The sequence below is a fragment of the Pelophylax lessonae genome (genome assembly GCF_965119305.1).
Source record: "Pelophylax lessonae genome assembly, chromosome: 5".
NCBI lineage: Eukaryota > Metazoa > Chordata > Amphibia > Anura > Ranidae > Pelophylax > Pelophylax lessonae.
In genome coordinates, this window is record NC_138772.1 from 479457713 (window position 1) to 479481907 (window position 24195).

Genomic DNA, 24195 nt, shown 5'->3' on the forward strand with positions numbered 1-24195 from the left:
GAGGCAAACTTTCTTTTTCCTGATGACTAAAATTAACATACCTCTTAACTTCCGTATCTTGTCGGCCGGCAATCTTTTCAGTTGCTAAAGGAACACCAAACGACTTGCAGAGCATGCAAAAAGTATTAAGAAGGAATTCACAGTCGGATGTACCAACTGTCCCCATAAACAGAAAATCATCCAGGTAGTGCATCACCTTGGATGACCCTGTCACTTGCTGCAGCACCCATTCCAGGAAGGTTGAAAAGCACTCAAAGTAGTAGCATGACAGTGAACAGCCCATGGGCAGGCACCTGTCAAAATAAAATTTGTCTTCAAAAAATATACCCAAAGAATTAAAGCAAGATGGATGCAGGGGCAACAGCCGAAAAGCGGATTTGATGTCCGCTTTAGCTAGCAGTGCACCCTGACCCAAAGTTTTGATAATCACCAGCGCGTCCTCAAAGGTGGAGTATGAGACAGACGCAACATCAATCTCCTCATTCAGGGAATCACCCCTGGGATAGGAAAGGTGATGTATTAATCTAAAGGAATTCGGCTCCTTCTTTTGAACAATCCCAAGGGGCGATATTCTGAAATTCTTAAAGGGGGGGTAAGAGAATGGGCCCACAAACCGACCTTCAGAAATTTCTTTATTTATTTTTTCCAAAACAACATCAGACATGTTAGTAACCGACTTCAAATTCTGAACAATTGTACATCCTATCCCAGAAAAACACGGAAGGCGAAAGCCGAACTGGAAACCGTCAGTTAGGAGCTCCGCCTTCCACCGGTCTGGGTACACCTGTAACCACGGGAGCAGCTCTGCCACTTTCACCGGCGTTGGGGCCTTTTGAAAAACTTCCTTGCTGGGCCCCAGCCATTCTCCTGAAGCACTTTGCGACTGGGTGTGCTCCAGCGCAAAATGCACATTCATGCCGGTATTTGCACGTACCCGGCCATTGACACTGCGAGTCGTTAAAACTGAAACAGATCCCCCGCTTATAGCCTGAGGCACCTGCCACCTGCTGGGGGGAGGCAGAAGGCATCCTAGGCTGAAAGGGCGGCCTCTGTGGCAGAAATAGATCAACCCACAGACCCACGTCCTTAGTACCCCATTTCAGACTAGGGTGCACTGCCATTTTTTGCCTGAACGCCATGTCGTAATTAAACCATACTACCCCTCCAAAGCTTTTATAAGCCTCTAGAATTATTTCTATATGGTGAAATAAACCTACGCTCCTAGCGGGGAACTTCTCACACAGGACAGAGGAGTATATACAGAAAGCCTGCAACCAATTGAATATGGTTTTAGGCACAAATCTCTTCCTATCCTCCTCCTCCTTCTTGTCCCCTTTTGTCATGAACTCCCTAGAAGAGGGTAGCAATGACAAGAGATCAATGTACATTCCCTGCCAGATCTTTTCCTTTAAGGCCTCAGGTAGGTGGAAGCCCAAAGGGGAGACCTCACAAGGCATAGACTCCTTCAGAAAACTTTCAGGCAAATTTTGGCATTGAGGTACTGAAAAGACACTGTCGTTTCTAGCAGAGCCACTAGGTGGCAACCAAACGTCAGAAACCACTGGATTGACATCCGCAGGCTTCTGAGCCTGTACACTCTGAACAAATTTTTTAAACAATTCAAAGAGCATGACAGAATCAGATAAATTAATGGACTCACCACCCTGGACGGGCTGATGGCAATGGGGGCTGGGATCCTCCAGCGCCGGTCCCGCTGCTTGAGACTCCTGCATCGAAGGGCTGGAAAGAAGTCCGCCGACCTGGGGAGAAGCTGCACTCTGCTGGACAGCCGGCGCCCATCCACCAGTCTGGGATCCTGATGCCGTCAGGGGGGGCGGCATGAAGCCCGCCGACGAGCTCCGGCTCCTAACGTCCGCGTCCTTGCCCGGTCCATCTTCCTCCGCTCTCCCGAACCGTCCGTCCGCCAAGCGCCGTCCTGCCGAAGGGGAAAATCTTCTTCTCAGAGTCCTCCGCCTCTTCGTTCGGGCCGACCGCCCCGGAACTCCTTCCTCTTCCGGTGTCAAGGCCGACGTCAGAGGTCCGGTGACCGAAAGAGTCCTCCGGCGGACATGACGCGGCGGCGTGACCCACGACTGGAACCTCTGACCTCCCGGGTGGCAGCATCACTTCCTCCGCCGCCGCCGCTGCTGATGTAGATGCGGCCGAACCTCCGAAACTCGAATCCCGCGGCATTTCCAGGCATCTTCGGGTTCCAGGCGTCTCCTCCCTCCTCTCCTGCCCTTTCGATAAGCTGCCTGATGAGACTCATAACTTCAAAGATGCCTCCCGAAGTCCAATACACACGGAGAAAGCGAAAAAAACAGGTGAGAGATTTTTAAGAGATTGAGCTGTGAGGGCTCGGACGGACCATTAAATAGCCCCCTTCCTGAGGTAACCTTCCTCCCATAGGTGGGAGAGTGTGGGCGTGGAGAGGGGCTCATTCGCTGATATTATTAGCCTGACTAAAAGCTGCCTAGTTACTCTACCTAGTTTGCCCAGCTACCACCTGAGGCGGGAAAATCTGGGCAAGGAAAGCCAGGAAAACAAGTCCCAGGGTCAATAGTTTACCTCACTGACATGGCTAACCAATATACCCCACATTAACATGGCTTCACTAAAGCTAACCTAACTTAATCTCACCCTTCCACCATCCCATAAGAAAGGGGGGCTTATATTAGCCCCCTTTCGAATATTACTACTGATCTGTGATTAGCTTCAGCTAATCTTATGGTACAGGTTGTTGTGCTAAGCCCAGGTACCATGTGATAGCTGGGGTCCAATCCCAGCCCACCAGTCTAGGAAAAAAAGCTGTTATTCAAGCAGTGCTCCAGCCCCCCACAGAGATATTAAAAGTCAGCAGCTACACATACTGTAGCTGCTGAATTTGAATATTTGGACACTTACCTGTCCTGGAATCCAATGTCGGCACCCCAGGTGATGTTTCAATCGGCTCTCTGGAGCTGCCACCACCATAGCCTGTAAGGGAAACCGACAGTGAAGCCTTGCAGCTTCACAGTTATTTCTCTACTGTGCATACGCAAAGCGTACTTCCCTTTCTGAATGGCCCGGCAGCAGGTAAGGAGGAGGGGAGCCAAATTTCTGACCTAACTCGCTGCAGCAAGGTCCGACAGGTACCCGCTCCCCCCCCCCCACCCCGAAAGGTGAAAAATATTGCACCAGAGTGGGGGAGGATACAGGTAAACCGAGTTTCCACTTTTGGGTGGAACTCTAAGATCCCTATTCACACTTCTGCAAAATGTCCTGCAACATGGGACTTCAAAGTCTCATGACAAGTCAGACCCCATGATTTCCAATGAGTACCATTCATATGTGCGACTTCAAGTCATAACGACTTCAAAGTAGTCCCTGCACTATTATTGTCCAACTTTGCTGCGACTTGAGGTCCCTAGACCTCAAGATTACACAGGCATTGCTTCAAGTCCCATTGAAATTGCGACAAAGTTGTGGGATTTTCAGGATGCACAAGTGTGAATGTTGCCCAAATCAAAGGTGTTATCGATGATTAGAGAATGAATCTCATTCACACTGCTGCAACCTGAAAGTCCCACAATTTTGCTGCGACTTTGCACAACTTCAGGGAATGCCTGTGTAATATTGAGGTCTATAGTAGTGCAGGGACATCTTTGAAGTCATTGCAACTTGGAGATGCACAGATATGAATGTATGAGTGTTACTCATTGTAAATCATGGTGTATGACTTGTCATGTAGCTCTGAGGTCAAAAGTTGCAGGAAAAGTCACTCAAGTGTGAAAGGAGATATATATATATATACACATACTGTATATAGATAGATGTGTGGTGGGTGCAGGGCCAGATTAAGAGCACCATGGGCCTGGTGCTGAGGATTTTGGTGGGCCTTTTTATAAAAAGAAATAAAGTGAAAACGCAAACAATTATTTGTTAAAACAAATAAATATTTTAATTACCAATAAAGTGCCATAAAAGAAAACATATTGAAAATATTTATTTTTGTAAACAATAGAAAACTTGTTAATTTAATAAAACCCAGTGGCGGCCCATGTATAGGGGGCGCCAGAGCACCGCCCCCCCTGAAAAAAAAGAAAAGAAAATAGAAAAAAAAAATGACAAAAAGAACAAATAAAGTTTTGAAAAAAAAAAAAATTGTGTTTGCAGGCCTATGCGCTGGGCCTGGTGGCTATGGGGGGGGGGGGGTTTACGACCCAGAAGAGGCGCCGATTGGCTGCCTTCTGGGGGCGAAACCTGGGCGCAGGAAAAAGCGCTGAACAACCCCCACCTTCGTGATATCCTGGCTGTGATTGGTCCAGTCTCCAGCCTGGACCAATCATCATCCAGGACATTGCTGACTCGCAATGGGGGCGGTGTTGGTGCGTGCGTCAGTCACGCACCGTCACCGCCCGATCTCCTTCCAGCTGCCCGGACCGGAAGACAGAAGACTGAAGAGGAGGACGTCCACGGCGCTGCTCGTCTCGGTTCCCGGAATCCCGCCATCCCGCAGCCGTCAGAAGGTAAGTGATTGAAGCCGACCTGTGCCCTCACCTGTGCCATGCCTGTACCATCACCTGTGCCATCACCTGTGCCATGCCTATGCCATCACCTGTGCCATGCCTATGCCATCACCTGTGCCATCACCTGTGCCATGCCTATGCCATCACCTGTGCCATGCCTATGCCATCACCTGTGCTATGCCATCACCTGTGCCATGCTTATGCCATCACCTGTGCCATCACCTGTGCCATGCCTATGCCATCACCTGTGCCATGCTTATGCCATCACCTGTGCCATCACCTGTGCCATGCCTATGCCATCACCTGTGCCATGCCTATACCATCACCTGTGCCATCACCTGTGCCATGCCTATGCCATCACCTGTGCCATGCCTATACCATCACCTGTGCCATCACCTGTGCCATGCCTGTACCATCACATGTGCCATGCCTATACCATCACATGTGCCATGCCCATACCATCACCTGTGCCATGCCTGTACCATGACCTCAAAGTCATGCAATTTTTTTACCGCGTTTTTTGCCGCGAAGCAATACCTATTACATTTTTCTTTTTGCGCCCCCCCCCCCCCCCCAAAAAATTTTGAGCACCAGCCGCCACTGATAAAACCATTATAAATACAACATTCACAACAACCATTTTTTTAAATAAACATAAACCATATAAATAATTTAAATATAAATGTATGGTGTTGCTACAAATATGTTTCTTAAAATATTACTATTATTATGATGAAAGCATCATAATCAATACAGCCTGCTGTTATGATTATGTTGCAGAGAGTAACTCATGAAATAAATAGCAACCACTAGTTATAAATACACAAACAGGTTTTTCACTGAACTCTGAACTGCGTTTAACCTAAATGAATCAAGTTGGCAGATTAAAATAAAACTACACATTAGCTTTTCTTGCTTTTTTACCTGCAAATTCCTCAATTGTAGAATGAAGATTAAGTTCATTCAGCAACCCATTTTCATTGCACAACAGAGAAATCGCATTTAAATGCCCATGGAAGAGCTTTTCACATGTTTTAATGCTGAGAAATGAACTCTTAGCATTGCAGTTGCTGACCATTAAACACAAATGCATGCGGAGGGTCACATATGTATTTGAAAATGCATCGACTAAGCATTGTGCAATCATAAACTTGTAAATTTGTGTTTCTTGACCCTCATAAAGGCCTTTATTTGCAAGGGAAGATTGGTACATTTTGAAAATAGAGGAAAAGTGTACAATTTCTTCTGCAAAAGGTTTCAAAATCTTCGGGGTATTTTGTCACTAGTGTACTGGCCCTGGAGCATAGACTATCAGCTGCTAGAGTGCATATTTTTGATAGAAATCCAAATCTTTCTTAAATGATGCTGTATGGTACTTGTCTGTGCCTCAGTGATTCTGTCAGTTGGTCAATTATGGGATAAAAGGAATGCACTTTAAACCTCTCATAGGGTGTCATATCAGCATCAGCATCTTCTGCGTCACCATAGTCCCACCTACTATTTCTTTTCGCTTTCCTTCCACGTTGTAGCAGCCGGAGATATTTTTACCCTGCTGTTCAAATTCAGAGAATCTAGAACGCAGAGACTGCACAAAATCTTTCAGAGTTCAACATGCCTGTTGCTGTATGCCGATCTAACTTTGTATCTTGGAGACACTGACTTGTTCTGTAAAACCTAAGTAAAATGACAGACCATACTTCAAACATTATTCCAGTTTCCAGCTGATCTAGGGGTTTAACTACAGGGGTTGCAATTGCAACTGGGCCCCATGCTCCAGGGGGCCTGTACGGCTCCCCTGTACACCTGGATAGGAGGATTGGTGGGGGCAGCATGTAGAGAAATCACTGTCCTCCTTTTTCCTCCTGTAGCTGCAGGAGGAAAATGGAGGAGATTGGTTCCTCTGTATGCTGCCACCGCCACTCCTCCTATCCAGTTCACTTGTGTTCTTCTGTCTCTGCGCCCCTGTGTGCTCCTCTGGTCCCCCCCCCCCCCCCACTGTGCTGCCTTCCCTCTCCTGCCAGCTGCTGCAGGGGATGTGTCACAATAGAGAACCAGGAAGGGGTCGGTAAATATGTAATTTACCAGCTCCTTCCTTTTCTGAATGTAGAGTCATGGTCAGTGACACTGTAAAAAAACTAAAATAAAATGATAAAAAATAGTACAAATAAAATACCAAAAAATAAAAACTTATGACACCAGTGGGTGAACTTCTAGGATCACAAAGGTCACACTTGCAACCGGGCCCTGGCATTCCACCACCGTGGGAGGCCCCAAGATGGCAGGAAGGGGGCCCACTGCAGAACTTGTGAAAGGGTCCCGCAATGAGAGTGAAGGGCCCCAGGATCAGTGGGAAGAGCCCCAGGCTTGAAGGGAAGGGCTTCCGGCCAGGGGTCTTGGGGGCCCTTCATTGTTTCCTGCACCGAGGCCCAAAAGGTTCTAGTTACGCCTCTGACTGGATGGTGTGCCTTCTGCTCACACCTAAATGCTGGAGTCTTATGCACAGGGGCTAAACGTCCAGTGTGCATGAAGCCTTAAGAATACACTGTCTAAAATAACTATGTAACTTGTGATTAAACCGAATGGTGCATAATCAGCCCATGTCCTAAGAAACCCAGTTATTCCCAAATGGATGTCACCATTGTAGCATTGCCCCCTAGAGGACTTGTGAAAGGGTCCCGCTGCGGGACCTTAATAAAAGGCCCCAGTTCTGGTTATGACTCTGAGCTGATCCATTACATTGCTTAGGCCCTTTGCTTGTAAACAGATCCCTCCCTTTGTGGATTCATCATTCAAAATATTTGAAAGGACATCTCTGATAGTACTATAGCCTTTTTGTAAGGCATTCACAGCATCATGGTGAGCAGACCAACGTGTATCAGCTAACCTTTTTAATGTCGGTATACCACATGGTTTGAAACTATTTGTTAACAGATTCCACTGATGATGAAAAACAATACATCTGCTGAACAAAATTAACCACTTAACCCCCGGAGGATTTGGCTGCTCAAAGACCAGGGCCTCTTTTGCGATTCGGCACTGCATAACTTTAACGGACAATTGCGCGGTCGTGCAACATGGTACCTAATTAAAATTGACGTCCTTTTTTTCACACAAACAGAGCTTCCTTTTGGTGGTATTTGATCACCTGTGTGATTTTTACTTTTTGTGCTATAAACAAAAAAAGAGCGACAATTTTGAAAAAATAACAATATTTTTCACATTTTTATATGAAATTCCCCCCCAAAAAAATGTAAAAATCTAAATTTTTTAACATTTTAGGCCAATTTGTTTTCTGCTACATATTTTTGGTGAAAAAATTGCAATAAGCATATTTTGATTGGTTTGCGCAAAAGTTATTGCGTTTACTAACTACGGGAAAGATTTATGTCATTTTTATTGTTTTTTTTTTAACTAGTAATGGCGGCGATCTGCGATTCTTTTGCGGGACTGCGACTTTGTGGCCGACAGATCGGACCCTTGACTGACATTTTTGACACTTTTCGGGGTACCAGTGACATTACTACAGTAATCAGTGCTATACATATGCACTGTTACTGTAAAAATGACACTGGCAGGGAAGCGGTTAACTTAATCAGAGATCCAGGGGTTGTCCCTAGGGTCGTGCTTCTAACTGTCAAGGGGCGTTGCTTTTGATGTAACCACAGAGACATACGATCCTACACAGCAGGATCGTATGATCTTTGCAATTACACCAGGGAGAATGACAGGCGGCTTTGTTTACATCAGCTGCCTGCCTTTCTCCCTCTCCAGCGGGAGATCGCGAGTGACCGACGGACATCGGAGCCGCCGGTCACTCGCGCGGGGATGGCAGTGAACGAGCCGGGGTGGGAGCGCGCCTCCGGCGGCGCGCGCTCGCCCCCTATTGACTCGTGGGCGAGTGACGTACCGATACGTCACTTTGCCGGGGGGGGGGGGGGGGGGGCTGACCGCCGCAGTATATGTGCTTGCGGCGGTCGGCAAGTGGTTAAAGAACGAAACTGCAACTGGACAGCTGTTTTACGGCATTTTGAAAACAAATGTCAATCAGCGTAATCTAAAAACAATATCTATGAAGTGTATAGTGCATAAATATCCGGCTGCCAACACTGTATGTGTAAACCACTTCACATAGACATAATGAATAAATATCAAATAGTGCTGTGCCAGACAAAATGGCAAAAAGTGCTAATAATTCAACAATAATCACACCAAATATTTATTGCATCAAATATTAATAAATAATGTCAAGAAATTGTCCATAAAGTACCAAAAAGTGCAAAGTGCTAGCAATATTAATATTAATCAGGTCAGATAAAGCAGTTCCCCATTTGGGGATATATCCAATCAGGTGTAGATCTCTGGTTTAAATCCTTCAGATCCCTCTCAGGGGTCTACTGTATAAGTCAATACCGGAATAACGCGTATAGGGTGCGGAACCTGTTCGTCTATTTTAAACTGTGGCCGTGGTAGCCATTGAATGTCTGTAAAGCCCGCACAGCTGCTTGGGCCTATTTTATGAGTATACATTGATTTTAATAAACTGCATGGTGATTCCTAAATGGCAGAGAGCTCTAGATTTTTTCCTTTCTGCCTTATATATGGATAATTTTCCTTGAGAGGGATCTGAAGGATTTAAACCAGAGATTGGATATATCCCCAAATGGGGAACTGCTTTATCTGACCTGATGGTGAAAAGGGGGTCAGATAGTAAGGTGAGAGGCTCATCCATAGGGGTGGTGGAGAAGCACAGAGCACATTATGGATTTTTGCACTGAAGTATCACCCACTGAGATTTCATAAACTTTTTTTGCACATTATTGTAATATTTTTCATGGTAATATGGTAATTAATAATAATATTTTTATTGCTAGCACCTTCCACTTTTTTTGCACTTTATGGACCATTTCTTTACATTATTGATTAATATTAATATTGCTAGTACTTTGCACTTTTTTGTACTATGGACTATTGGACTATTTCCTCACATTATTTATTAATATTTGATGCAATTAATATTTGATGCGATTATTGTTGAATTATTAGCACTTTTTGCCGTTTACAGCATTTAGACAACCACTTCTGGACCGGAAGATTTTCCCCCTTAATGACCAGGCCATTTTTTGCGATTCGGCACTGCGCTACTTTAACTGGCAATTGCGCAGTCGTGCAACGCTGTACCCAGAAGAAATTGATGTCCTTTTTTTCCCACAAATAGAGCTTTCCTTTGGTGGTATTTGATCACCTCTGCCATTTTTATTACGCTATAAACAAAAAAAGCGGAAAGAGCGGATATTCTGAAAAAAAAAAAAAAACAATATTTTTCACTTTCTGCTATATAATATTATCAATAAAAAAAAAATTAAAAATCTGTTTTTTCATAATTTTAGACCAATTTGTATTCTGCTACATTTTTTTGGTAAAAAAAAATTCCCAAAAGAAGTATTTTGATAGGTTTGCGCAAAAGTTATCGCATCTACAAACTAGGGGAAAGATTTATGTCATTTTTATTTATTTATTTTTACTAGTAATGGCGGAGATCAGCCATTTTTAGCGGGACTGCGACATTGCGGCGGACAGATCAGACCCATAACTGACATTTTTTACACTTTTGGGGGGACCAGTGACATTACTACAGTAATCAGTGCTAAAAATATGCACTGTTACTGTACTAATGACATAGGCGGGGGGGGTTAACCCAGGGGCGATCAAAGGATTAAATGTGAGCCTAGGGGGTGTTTTCTAACTGTGGGGGAGCTGGGCTTGTGAGATCAACATAGAGACCTGTGATCCTACGAAGGAAGAACACAGGAGCTCTGTGTTGATAGCTGAGAGAACAACGGTCTGCTGTGTTCACAACAGCAGACCGTAGTTCTCTCTTCACGGGGAGCAATCGCGGGTGCTCGGTGGAAATTGCTGCCACCGGCCCCATGGATCCACTTCCCTGCTGGTGAGTGGGGGCGCGTGTGCGCTCCCCCAGGATCGCTCCAGTGAATCGCCGTGCAGGTACGACGATTAGCGGGAACCTGCCGACCTGCCGCCGTATAACGCCAGCTGGTTGGCAAGTGGTTAAGTGAATGTGCACAACAGGGAATGTATTCAGCAAGTGCGTTTTTTTTCCCCCAAATTAAGGCCTGCCAATATATTTGCCACTCATATTGGATGCGTTATCATAAGACTGCCCCCAGTCTTTGATGGAAATTCCATTTTCATTGATAAATTGAAGAAGAGCATTTGTTAGCTCTATACCAGTGTGTCCATACATTGGAATTAATTTAGTAAAACGCTCCACTGGACCATTAGGAAGTACATAGCGAAATATGATTGTCAGTTGATCAAAATGTGCTATGTCAGGGGTGGAGTCAACAGAAACTGAATAATATTTGGCTTTTTTTATTTTGCTTACGATCTGCTGCAGCACTTGCTGACCAATCAATTCAATAAACTCATCACATATCGTTGATGACAAGTATGATAAGTGCCCCCTTCCCTTGTTGCCATGTTTTTGCATACGTTCAAGAAATGGATCATATTCAGCTAACAGTTCAAGACAGCCCAAATTATTCCTGTTGTGTACGAATCCAATCATTTCATCACTTTCTCGAAAAAGAAGACTTTGTGAGGAAAGTAGTTTTATAACGCTCAGAATACGGCAAAGTATTTCATTCCAATATTTTTAATGACTCTCAAACTGTTTAACAAGGCCTTGGTCTATTCATTGGCCAGAAGTTTTTCCCCTGATGAGGTTTTCAATTGCTTTTCCATGGGAAGCACAATTTTTATGCCTGCTTAACCACTTCCTGACCACCCGCCGCCTTTTTACTGCGGCAGAGTGGCTCTAGGTCTACGTCGGCAACGCGCGGGAAGCTAGGGGGCGAGCGCGCGCCGCCGGTGGCGCGCTCCCTTACCCACTCAGCAGCAGGGAAGCCGATGCACGGGTCAGGCGGCTTTGATTGCCGCGTGACACCCGCGATCGCTCCCCTGCTGAGAGAGAAGGACGGTGGGCTGTTGTAAACACAGCTGACCGATCTTCTCCCTGCAATGACCATAGAGCCCATGTGATCCTTCTATATAGGATCACATGTCTCTATGGTCATTTCAGAAGCCGCGCCCCCCCCCCCCCCCCCACAATTAAAATTACTCCCCTAGGATCACATTTAACCCCTTGATCACCTATACTGTTAACCCTTAGCTTTCAATTTCCCCTAACCACTACGTTGTTTTTTCATCCTTATTTGTAAAAAAAAAAAAAAGAATACAGCACTTTCTGCACTGATGGGAACTGATGGGTGGCACTGATGAGCTGCACTGTTGGGCACTGAATGGAGGCACTGATCGGTGGCACTGATGAGCTGCACTGGTGGGCACTGAATGGGGACACTAATAGCATAGTTGCCAACATTTAAAAAAAATTTCCAGGGACACTTTGCAGCACAGTTATCAATTACCACACCCACTTCCCTGAAGCTCCGCCCACTCTGCATAATTAATCTCGCCTACTTATCAGGTTATAGGGTCTACTCAATATAGAGAGAATTACAGGAAATTAAAATGGGAATTTCAAACCTAAGGCCACAGTAGCAGAGTTGGAATAAATCTCCCATTCAGCTGCACTACTTCTGCGTAACATTTATGGGCAGCCCGCTTAACGAGCGCTTCCAGGGACAATATAAATTACCCAGGGACAGGCCCCTTTTTGCAGGGACTGTCCCAGGAAAAAGGGACAGTTGGCAAGTATGTAATAGGTGACACTGATGGGCACTGATAGGTGGCACTGATACTCTGCACTGATGGGTGGCCCTGATGAGCTGCACTGATGGGTGGCACTGATGAGCTGTACTGGTAGGTACTGAATGGGGGAACTGATAGGTGACACTGATAGATGGCACTGATTAGCTGCACTGATGGGTAGGCCTCATCAACACACAACATAGGGTGGCAACTAATATTTGCCTGCTTTCCTCAGCCCCTTGCAGAGCTTACTTGAAGTTGAAGCAGTACAGCCAGTGCTTGCTTCCTCAATCCTCTGTAATCACACCGCCTGCACTGCTTTCCCATTGAGCCTCCCGGGCCGGCCTCTGGATGACATTGCGCTGGCCGGGCCATCAAGCTCCACCCAACAGGGAAGTGTGTTGGGACAACTAGGGGAGGAGGGCGCTCAGCCTTGGCTCACTGGTACCGTGCTGCAAGAGGCTATGCAGCGTTCTGCAAGGTATAGGTGGCAGTGTTGGCGGCCAGGGATTGAGTCTAAACAGTGATTGACTATATTGGGCCATAATGTGCTGTCTCTGTCTAGACTTTAAGAAAATGTAGCGGCTGCCGCTTGTCGGCCAGTAATTGTGTGATGTAGAATCCCTATATCGAGCCTATATAATGGTAGGGACCTGGAGCTTCAGCTCCAATAGCCCCTACGTTAATCCGGCCATGCCCTGGCCATGATTATTGCTAACAAACATTAAAATCAGTCCGTTACAATTTAAATTCAGAAACAAACTTTCTTACACTAGAGCAAATTTAGACATGAGATAAATAAAATAACAGCATGTCTTTTGATTGTGGCAATAAACCTACAAAGACACAGGGAGAACATAAAAACTTCAAAAGCATGTTGGCATGTTGGGGATTCGAAACCTGCAGCGGTCATGCTGCTAAAGTGTCTATAACAACTAAAGGGCTCCCCTACTTGGACTTCAGTTGTCCAACAGGATCCACCTGGAGTTTTTTACGTCTTGGCTAAACTACTGGGTTATTCAACCTCTCTCTTTTTTTTGGACGCATTCTGTCATCCTGACCCACCACATAGGCTTTCACAGCTCGGTTTGTTTTTAACATACTTGCAAGCAGTATAAACGCCATACAACGCAGTTGATAGTGATACTGTAAGTCAGAAATTACCCCTGAAGAAGAAGTTAGTCACTTTGAAACGTGTTGGTTTCCTTTCTACCACAGTACTCATGTCACCTGCATTTTATGTATTGCTACCACTGTTTGCTTTTCTTTTAAATTTATTATATATTTTGCTTCAATAAAATAACTTTTGTATTACTACTTTGTAAATTTATTGTAGTGCCAGTAAAGTACCACCAATAGGGGAACCCTCTTTTTCTTATTACAAGTATATGGGATGCGGCACCAATATCAGGGATGTCATTGAGAGCAATTCATTATAGGCTATTTAAACTGCTGTCAGTAAACCCCTTCTTGCTCTGAAGAAGTTAGCGCTATTGGCTAATGAAACACGTCAGCGTTCGTTATCACACGTGGCGTTCCTTCAGGGTTCACAGCGGTTTGAGCATGCACAATGAATGAGGCGATAGCCGAACATCTGATGACTAGTGGGTTGTCTGGACACTGGTGCAGAGCAGGTGCAAATACAGTGCTGGTCTGGAACATGGGAGATTTCCAATTGCACAAGGTGGTGAGCATATCCTCCAGTGTCATTCTTCACTCTTATCAATCCTGTTGCGGGGAAGTAAATATCCAGCTTTGCACCCACTCATGCGGCCCCTAGAATCAGGCTATTCTGTGTACATCTTACTAAGGAGCCTGGATTCCCAACTGAGTACTCTTGGGATTTGCTGTACAGCATACCACACTATTGATTTTCTGTTAGGAGACGGTAACCATGAAGTCTCCTTGCTGAATCCCCTGTCCAACTTACACATAGCCACTCTGCCCTTCCACTGACTATATAACCTAAGATCCACTCTTATTATTACGCTGGGGATATGAACTTGTGCATTAATTAGACGACATTCATTTTGAATTGGGTCCTACTTTACTGGTCGTGTGGTCTGATTGGAGTGAATGGGTTTCTATATGTTGTATTGCATGCGCAGCTGTTTACCCCCTCTTCTACTGACAACGTTGTCATTTTTTTAACCACTTGCCGTCTGCCTAACGCCGATCTACGTCGGCAGTCAGCCCCTCACAGGCAAAGTGACGTAGGGCTACGTCACTAGCTTGTGAGGGTCTAGGGAGCGAGCGCGCGCCCCCGGAGGCGCGCTCCCGCGTGGTCACGGACCCCCCCGCGCGTGTGACCGGCGGACCCGATGTCCGCCGGTCACTCGGCGATCGGCGGGGGAGAGGGAGAATGTCAGGCAGCTTGTGTAAACAAGCCACCTGTCATTCTCCTTGCTGTTAGGATACTGATCACTCGGATCTAGTATGTAGATCCGTTGATCAGTGTCCATACAGCTCAAGCCCCAGCCAATCACAGTAGAAAGCACGCCCCTAGGGATACACACAGCCCCTCCCTCCCAAATAAAGTTAACCCCTTCACTACCAGTGTATTTTTACAGTAACAGTGCATATATATAGCACTGATTACTGTAGAAATGTCACTGGTAACCCCAAAAGTGTCAAAAATGTCAGTCAAGGGTCCGATCTGTCCGCCCCAATGTCGCAGTACCGCAAAAAAAAAAATCGCAGATCGCCGCCATTACACGTTAAAAAAAAAAACAACAAAAATGACAGAAATCTTTCCCTTTGTTAGTAAACGCGATAACTTTTGCACAAACCAATCAAAATATGCTTTTCGCGATTTTTTTTTACCAAACATAGGTAGCATAAAACAAATTGGCCGAAAAAGTAAAAAAATTTTGATTTTTAAATTTTTTTGGGGGAATTTCATATAAAAAAATGTGAAAAATATTGCTATTTTTGCAAAATTGACGCTCTTTTTTTGTTTATAGCGCGTGATCAAAAAATCGCACAGGTGATCAAATACCACCAAAAGAAAGCTCTGTTTGTGGGAAAAAAAGGACGCCAAATTCGTTTAGGTACAGCGTCGCACGACCGCGCAATTGTCCGTTTAATTCACGCAGTGCCGAATCGCAAAATACCCCCTGGTCGGAATGGGGGTAAAATCTTCCGGGGCTTAAGTGGTTAAACTCTGGTATGGTGAAGGCAATTGTATGCTGTTGTTTAACTTTATCTTGACTCATTTTTCAATAAAGCTTTTTTATAACCGTAGTGTCCTCTTATGTGACTTTCTTGACGGACTCTGTTCCTCCTTAATTTACACATAAGACATTTTTGAGATGAAAATGATTGATGATTATATTGAAATATTAAACAACACACAAAATTGATACTCATTTTAAATTGGCATCAGCAATGGTATTGTGTGTGGTTTGTGAAGACAGCTGTGAGAGTTTGGGTTTAGATTTATGTGAGATGGAGAGCAACAAGTGCATTATCTTCCATTTACTTATCAGATGTCAAACAGCAAAGTGGCTGATAATGTGATGAAGGTGGTGCGCTATTCTAAATATAATGAGGAATGTTTTGAAAGGTGGGTAAGATATGTGATCAAAAACAAAACTAGTGAAAGGATGATAGCAAATAAAAAAACATATAAATGTGATGAATGCATAAATATCACGAATAACACAACATGTTCATCTTCCCAAATAAGCTGGAATACTGGTAATCCGTATCAATCTAATAATGATAATAAGAAAAAAAGTCAGTGATTAGTTTGTGACATATGGTGATTCTAAAAATAATTCTTCTGTGCTGTAGTCAGGTGCTCAAAAAAGCCACTTCCACCTGTGAGTGCAATGTGCGCTCATCCTAAGCACATTAGATATGTGCAGAATGAAAACCACATGAGGGGGGAGGCCGATATCCTACAATCTCCCCAAATTGCCTCTCTCAGTCCTTACAGGGAAGCCATCACTTCACAGTGCAATGCTAGATAGAGAAGACAGTCCTCCTTAAGGATTTTCCCTGGTGTCCTCCTCTCATTAATAAAGAGAGGATGACCAGCGCTACGGACTATAATATATGAAGAGAGTGTGAATAGAAGGTGTGAGCTGCCACCAATCAACCCTTGAGTTCAAGGGTGAAAGTGAAAAAATAAAGTGTGACGATTGGTATTGGCGCTACCTTAAGGTGATATAAAAAGTACAATGCCACGAACTGGAGTGAATGGAAATAATAAAGGAAATTGAATACCCACAAATGTCAAAGTGTCACCAATTATTGTGAGTGAAAACTCCTTAGGAAATTAATATATAAACAATGTGTTTATTCAAATTATCAAAAATCAAATCAACAACCAATAAAGTGATATGTGAAAATAACAGGATGTATATATAATAATGTGACTAGCGTGAAAATAAAGATTTCTCCCACAACCACAAGTGTATTACCAGGTTACAATTGCCTGATATATGTGCCACACATAATGTGATTGAATGGTGAAGAAATGCTGCTAAGTAGAGTCCAAACTGGCCACTAGGTGGCGTTTTTAATAATACGACCTGTACAGCGATCCACAGACAGTATAGTGATATGGAGGGGGTCTCTTCTCCGTTGCGGGGGAGCAGCTTTGAGCCGGTGATGATTGCCCTAGGTGCTCACACCGAGAGAAGGCCCCATAGTGAATGAACAATCCATACAGTAATGACAGAAAGCGCAGTACACTCACTCGTTACAATGATCTGGATCAGAAAAAAAGACGGTTCGCGCTGGGATGCTTCCGCGTTCCACGGCCGACAACCGGAAGTGACATTAGACGTACGAGACTCCGCCCTACGCGTTTCCTCAGAGGGACGTCAACTGGAGCGGCGTCAACTAGGCGTACTCCCGGACTTCTTATAGCCGCCCGTATCCAAGCAACGGAGGGGACAGATCAGCGCCGCCATCTTATTACTCCCTCTCCAGAAGCCATATTGCTCCTCCACTGACTTCGTCTATGGATGTGCAGGGGAACGGCCATATATCATCATATCCGATCAATTAATGTAAACGAGTGTGGTACGATCCTTTCCAAACATGTTTTAAAACCATATTTTATTATACTACTAATAATTGAATAAACTTTCAATTTGAATAAACACATTGTTTATATATTAATTTCCTAAGGAGTTTTCACTCACAATAATTGGTGACACTTTGACATTTGTGGGTATTCAATTTCCTTTATTATTTCCATTCACGCCAGTTCGTGGCATTGTACTTTTTATATCACCTTAAGGTAGCGCCATTTCCTCCTCTCATTAGGTTAGGGGGTGTTCCTCGATTTTATATATATATATATATATATATATGTAGACATAAGCGATCTCATAGTGTTATACGTTTAAAAACATTTATTAAAGCGGAGTTCCAGGCACAGAAGTCATTTTTTAACAAACATACCCCCGGGACAGTCAGGGCTAGCGCATTCCACAATGATCTGTCCCGGTTCGCACTTACCTTTTAGAAGAAATACTTACTTATAAAATTTCTTCCACAGCGTTTCCATCTCTCTTGTGGGCAGCTGAAGCCGGCGCGGTCCTCTTCTGTGTCTTCTTCCGCGTCTTCTTGTCCCAGAATGCGCCTGCACCAGCCCCTCTCGTCACTTCCGGTGCGGCGCCGCATTCCTAAACAGCTTCTGGGCATGCCCAGAAGCTGTTTAGCAGGGGAATGCGGCGTCGCCCGGAAGTGACGAGCGGGGCCGGTGCCGTCGCATTGATTCCTGGGAGCGATGACGTTTAGCTCCCAGGAATCATCGCAGCGCAGGAAGTGACAGCGGAGCCGCGGCGCTGAGGGAGGAAGTACCCTGAGGTGAGTATTTACGATCGTCAATTACAAGGTGAGTTTTTAAAAAAAAAAACCTAACTATCCAATTCCTTTTCAGGTTATGCTGAACTAGCAGACGGGCACAAAAAAAAAATATTGATTTTGTGCCCGGAACTCCGCTTTAAGGATAAAAAACTTTGTAGGAACATTCACATTATGGCAGTAGCATACGAGCATGTAAATGTAAAATCCTGTGCTTCACTCTGCAGCTGAAAAATTCCCAGCCGCCCAGCACGGGTCGCGATGAAGCAAGCAAGGCTGACGTCACTCGACTTCTCCTACGCGTTATGTCACTGGTCACATGACTTCTTCAGGGTGGGAGGAGTCAAGTGACGTCAGCCTTGCTTGCTGCCTCGCGATCCCACCTTTCAGTACATTCCTCATTTTATTTAGAATAGCGCATCACCTTCATCACATTATTATACTTGTTTATTTAGGTTTGAGGTTTAGCCTACTGGTGGTAGAAGCAATTCCAGTCATCTGGATCATTAACCCTATCATCCGTCATCTTTGGCTCCATTACCATCAGCCAACCTTAGCAGCCCAACAGCATGTACACATTATTTAGCAAAGTGTCTGAGCATGCTCAGTGTAACAAGAGATATATCCCAAATGGCAATGGACATGGCAGTATATACATGAATATATATACTGCAGAGAATGCATATAGAATGGAAAAAAAATTGAATAATATCTGCTCCAAACCCAATGAAAACATTACTAGCATAGTTTAAAATAAAAAGGAACACTTTATTGTAGGAATTAAACAGTTCATCGCAAAATTAAAATGTATGTTTTTGTGGAAGTAACAGCTGTACAATTAGAATCAATGGTTGACAATTGCTTTTATATATCTTACTCACATTTTCACGGTCGCGAACGCATTTTTCACATTCGCGATCTTCCGAATTCCTTATAGCGCCCGATTAAAATTGACGATGCGTAGGATTGTGATTATTTTTATTGTCTGGGCATGCGCACATGTGCTGCTACATAGTCGTAAGCAGAGGGAGAATTTATCTCTTCTCAGATTTTCAATCATATTTAGTTTTTTTCAAAAAGTTTCAAAGCAGATCATCTCCAAACAATATACCACATCTTTAAAACCATTTCAGCTCGGATATCATGCTCTAAACATTATTTCCATGTGCAATAGTCACACTTTTACCACGACTACTGATTTACTCGGTCACTGATTTCTGTTACCTATAGTGAATTTGCTTTTGAGTCTACTTTCTCCTGTGCACTATACTGAGTTCCGTTTAGGAGTAAATCTATGCGCTTTTACTGATTATGACTAAAAATATGCACGTTCGCCTACTAGGCATCATAGTGAATTAGGCCCAAAGCGTCTTAGCTAAAAGGGAATACATACTGCCTAACAAATCAATTCAGGTTTCCTTGCTTGTGGTTTCGAAAAATTTCACTCTGAATTTAGTTACATAGAGCACCCACCAAATCTCTCTGTCTTCTATTGTAGCCTAGTAAAATCCCCCACATGGCGTGCAGCAAGTCTATGCAATATTTATGGCTGATGCCTTTGAAATATCATACTCCATTATTTCTTGAAAAAAATGCATGTACTGTATCTCTCCCTCTTCATTGCTGCCCTGGATCCAGCCACAATGCAATGTGTTTGGCCTATTGTCTCTCAAACATGGAACTGTAATTTTTTTTTTTTTTTTTGCTTTGCCTTAACAACTGCCTTACCTTGCAGTTTAGATTTGTGGTTTTGGGTGTACTCTGGATTAATATTTTGATAAAGTATGTACAAAATACAGTGTACTGAAAGGAAGATCACAAGCTATGCTATTTGGTTTGTTTTCAGACTGGCAATTTGTATGAAGTCAATTGCCTTAGCTTTCATACTTTGCTATAGCTTTTTAGCTATATTTTAGCAATATTGTTTCTGCTTCTTCCAGTGCTCAATTATGGTCTATCATTGCTACACCAAACAATCATTGTCTTTGAAAAAAATTACCTAATACAGCCCTTTTCTTTTATTTCATTTTGCAAATTACCTTATGGGGTTGCTTCTGCTGTATGTAGGTGAATAAATAATGTAAAAGTAAACTAAATTAGTAAGCATGCCATTCATGTGATGCCACAATACAGTGTCACTGTTCTGTCTGATGTTCTTTAAAACCATGTACAGATTGAAGGCATCACCCAAGCATGTAATTTGAAGTTAGCTGGCTCTTCTTAAGATATTGTGGTAGGGTGGTACCCTGCCAGGGTCTAATTGAAGATGATAACCCAGACCCAGACTTCTCACCCAGGCAGGTTGAGGGGCTCCAGGAGGTTTGCTCAATGCAGAGCAAACTGGCTTTTCAGTTTCCTCATTGTTTTCTAAAGTCTGTTTTGTTACCTGGAACCTGGAGATCTCTAAGTGATCCGGGTGGGATGAAATCCCCAGTCCTAGGTCTAGGTTGTGTAAACAGCCAGAGCAATAATTGGTCAGGTGTGTGCTGGGCTTTTAGTAGTGACCTGCCCATGGTTCTGGGCTTTACCCCAGCAGACAGAGGAGATCGCTGCCAGGGTTTAGAAGGGCTCCATGTGGGAGCAAAAGCAGCAAGGGGCTGCATATTATGTGCACAGAACATTTATGAAGACTGTGAGAGACAGAGCGCCAGTGTTGTATGTATACGCCAGGAGGCTAAATGTCTATTTCTTTGCAAGAGTGAAATTCTGAAACCCCCTGTTATGAACTTTCTTTTAATGAAATTGGGCAAGAAAAGCCTTAAAAGCCTTATTTAAAATTGGACAGCTCTATTTTAGTCTTGTGGGCTTCCAGGGAAAGGGTGGGCATGAAATATTTGTTTGTTTTCCTTACTATAATGCATGATATTCTTAGAACACTAAAGTTCAAAGCGATCAATACTTTTATTATCTTGCGTCATATTTTGTCCAACTTTTACACCCATGAACATTAACAGAAAATACCATAGCCTGGATAGTTCTGATCTTTCCTATAGACATATCATTTATTTTAAAGATCTTTTCTAGGCCTTTCTTCCTTGCTTTTCCAAGTGCCAGTCTATGTCATATTTTTTAATGCTAAATCATTTGTTGTTAATAATTTATCCAAGGATACAGAAGTTGTCAACTACTTTTACATTCACCATCAACTCTGAAGTTACTTTTCTTCCTTGTTGTCTTAACCTTAGTTTTCATGGTTAGCTGAATTTCCTTCTTTTTACTCTGTTCTGTATTTTTCTTTAAAGGCTTTTCTACTTTTAAAGGCTCTTCTACATTTTCAGCTATGAGCAAAGTGTCATCAACATATTCAAGAATGTTGATTTCTTTTTCCTCCGACCTTAAAACCTTTACCATCACCTTCTAACCTTCCAATAAATGCTCAGGCATGTAGTTTAAATATGTATAGAGTATGAAGTCTTGTCTAAAATCTAGAGCCAGTGTTTCTATTTTCTGTCACGACTTTGGCTTTGTGGACAGTGTGGAGGTTCATTATAAGAACAACAAGATGTTCAGGCATTCCAAATTTCCTGAGGACTTTCTATAATTTCACTTGGTTGACACAGTTGAAGGCTTTGCCATAATCAGTGAAGCACATGTTGTCTTCTTCAGTTCTCTAGCATGCATCTGCAATAATGTCCCTATTTATTTCCTCTGTCTTCCCTTAATCCAGTAAATTCTGAATTTTGCTTTGCAAATTTGCTTTCAAAGTAAGGTTCTAGCATGTACTGTACAGTATTGGTATATAAATTGACTTCTTCCATTTTTAGCTGCTTTCAGTAATTCAAATGCCATGAGATCAATTTCTGTGGCTCTTCTTGTTGTGAAGGGGCCAACCTGACTTAATTTTCCATTACTGAAAGCTCTTATATTTACCTGGTTTTAGAAAAAGTGTCCTGGCTATAGATGTCTTTTTTGTAAAGGTCTTCTGTGTATGTATAAATATATAGAATGAACTGAAGTTCAGCTCTAAATTCTTTAATCTGCAGGACATTTTGGAGTCGTGGAGACCTTTTCAAAAAAACCAACCGTATGTATGAAAGAATAAATTCTTTCACATATGAGACTCCAGCAAACAATCACACCATAATCCTAATTTTGAATATTTATGTTTAGATTTTCTATGAAACAAAGCTCTATATAATATATATATATGTATACAGTATCTCACAAAGGTGAGTACACCCCTCACATTTTTGTAAATATTTTATTCTATCTTTTCATGTGACAACACTGAAGAAATGAAACTTTGCTACAGTGTAAAGTAGTGAGTGTACAGCTTGTATTAGACCCCGTTCACACTGGGGCGTTCCGACTTGCCGGGGCGACCTCACAGGTGGCGGCGCGCAGCTCGCACTGCGACCTCGGAGCGGCCGGCAAGGACTTCATAACATTGAAGTCAATGCAGGTCACTCCAGGTCGCCCCAAAGAAGCTCCGGACCCTTTTTCCAAGTCGGAGCGACTTGTGTCGCTCCTATTAGAACGGGTCCACAGCTTCTCTATGGCAGGCGACCTACGGCGACCTGTCAGGCGACCAGGTCGCCTGACAGGTCGCCCCAGTGTGAACGGGGTCTTAGGGCTCTTTCACACCAGACGGACTCCGTTTTTCTCAGTGGGGGATCGATCCGCCGATCCCCCGCTGAGCAGGCGGATGACAGCTGTGTCTCCACGCTGTGTGCGGAGACACAGCTATCAGGTCCCCATTCATCTCTATGGGGGAATCGGATGGGAACAGACCGTCTGTCTTTTCTCATCCGATCCGATCTGCCAGACAAATGGAAAATAGGGTTTCCATCTGTCCGGTTTGGACGGATCGGATCGGATGCCAGCGGACATGTCTCAGCTGACATCCAATGCCCCATAGGGATGCATGGGGCATCCGTTCAGATCCGCCAAAAAAACTGACAGGCGGATCTTATCAGACTCCACGTGTGAAAGGGGCCTAACAGTGTAAATTTGCTGTCCCCTCAAAATAACTCAACACACAGCCATTAATGTCTAAACCGCTGGCAACAAAAATGAGTACACCCCTAAGTGAAAATGTCCAAATTGGGCCGAATCAGCCATTTTCCCTCCCCGGTGTCGTGTGACTCGTTAGTATTACAAGGTCTCAGGTGTGAATGGGGGAGCAGGTTTGTTACATTTGGTGTTATCGCTCTCACTCTCTCATACTGGTCACTGGAAGTTCAGCATGGCACCTCACGGCAAAGAACTCCCTGAGGTTCTGAAATTTTTGCTCTACATAAAGATGGCCTAGGCTATAAGAAGATTGCCAAGACCCTGAAACTGTGCGGTGGACAAGACCTTACAGCGGTTTAACAGGTTTCACTCAGAACAGGCCTCACCATGGTCGACCAAAGAAGTTGCGTGCACATGCTCAGCGTCATATCCAGAGGTTGTCTTTGGGAAATAGACGTATGAGTGCTGCCAGCATTGCTGCAGAGGTTGCAGGGGTGGGGGGGTCAGCCTGCCAGTGCTCAGACCAAATGCCGCACACTGCATCAAAATGGTCTGCATGGCTGTCGTCCCAGAAAGCCTCTTCTAAAGGTGATGCACAAGAAAGCCCGCAGTTTGCTGAAGACAAGTAGACCAAGGACATTGATTACTGGAACCATGTCCTGTGGTCTGATGAGACCAAGATAAAATTATTTGGTTCAGATGGTGTCAAGTGTGTTTGGCGGCAACCAGGTGAGGAGTACAAAGACAAGTGTGGCTTGCCTGTAGAGTCAAGCATGGTGGTGGGAGTGTCATGGTCTTGGGGCTGTATGAGTGCTGCCGACACCAGGGAGCTACAGTTTATTGAGGGAACCATGAATGCCAACATGTACTGTGACATACTGAAGCAGACTATGATCCCTTCCAGGGCCGCTGATAAGCCAGTACAACTGGCCCTGTTGTACCGGGCCCGGAGTGCTCAGCTCAGCAGGGGGGCCCGGGCAATCTAAAATCAAACACACAGTGCAGAATAAAAAAAAAAAAGCCTTAATGAAAACCAGGCAGCACCCCCTCCTAATGACTTAGCTGGGTGAGTTTTTCGTTTTTCTGGGCCCCTCTGCAGTGATGTTCTGGTGAGTGTGTGGGAGGGACTACTTCTCCTATTTCGGGCGCATGTCAATTCAGTGACTGCCCTGCATAGGATTCT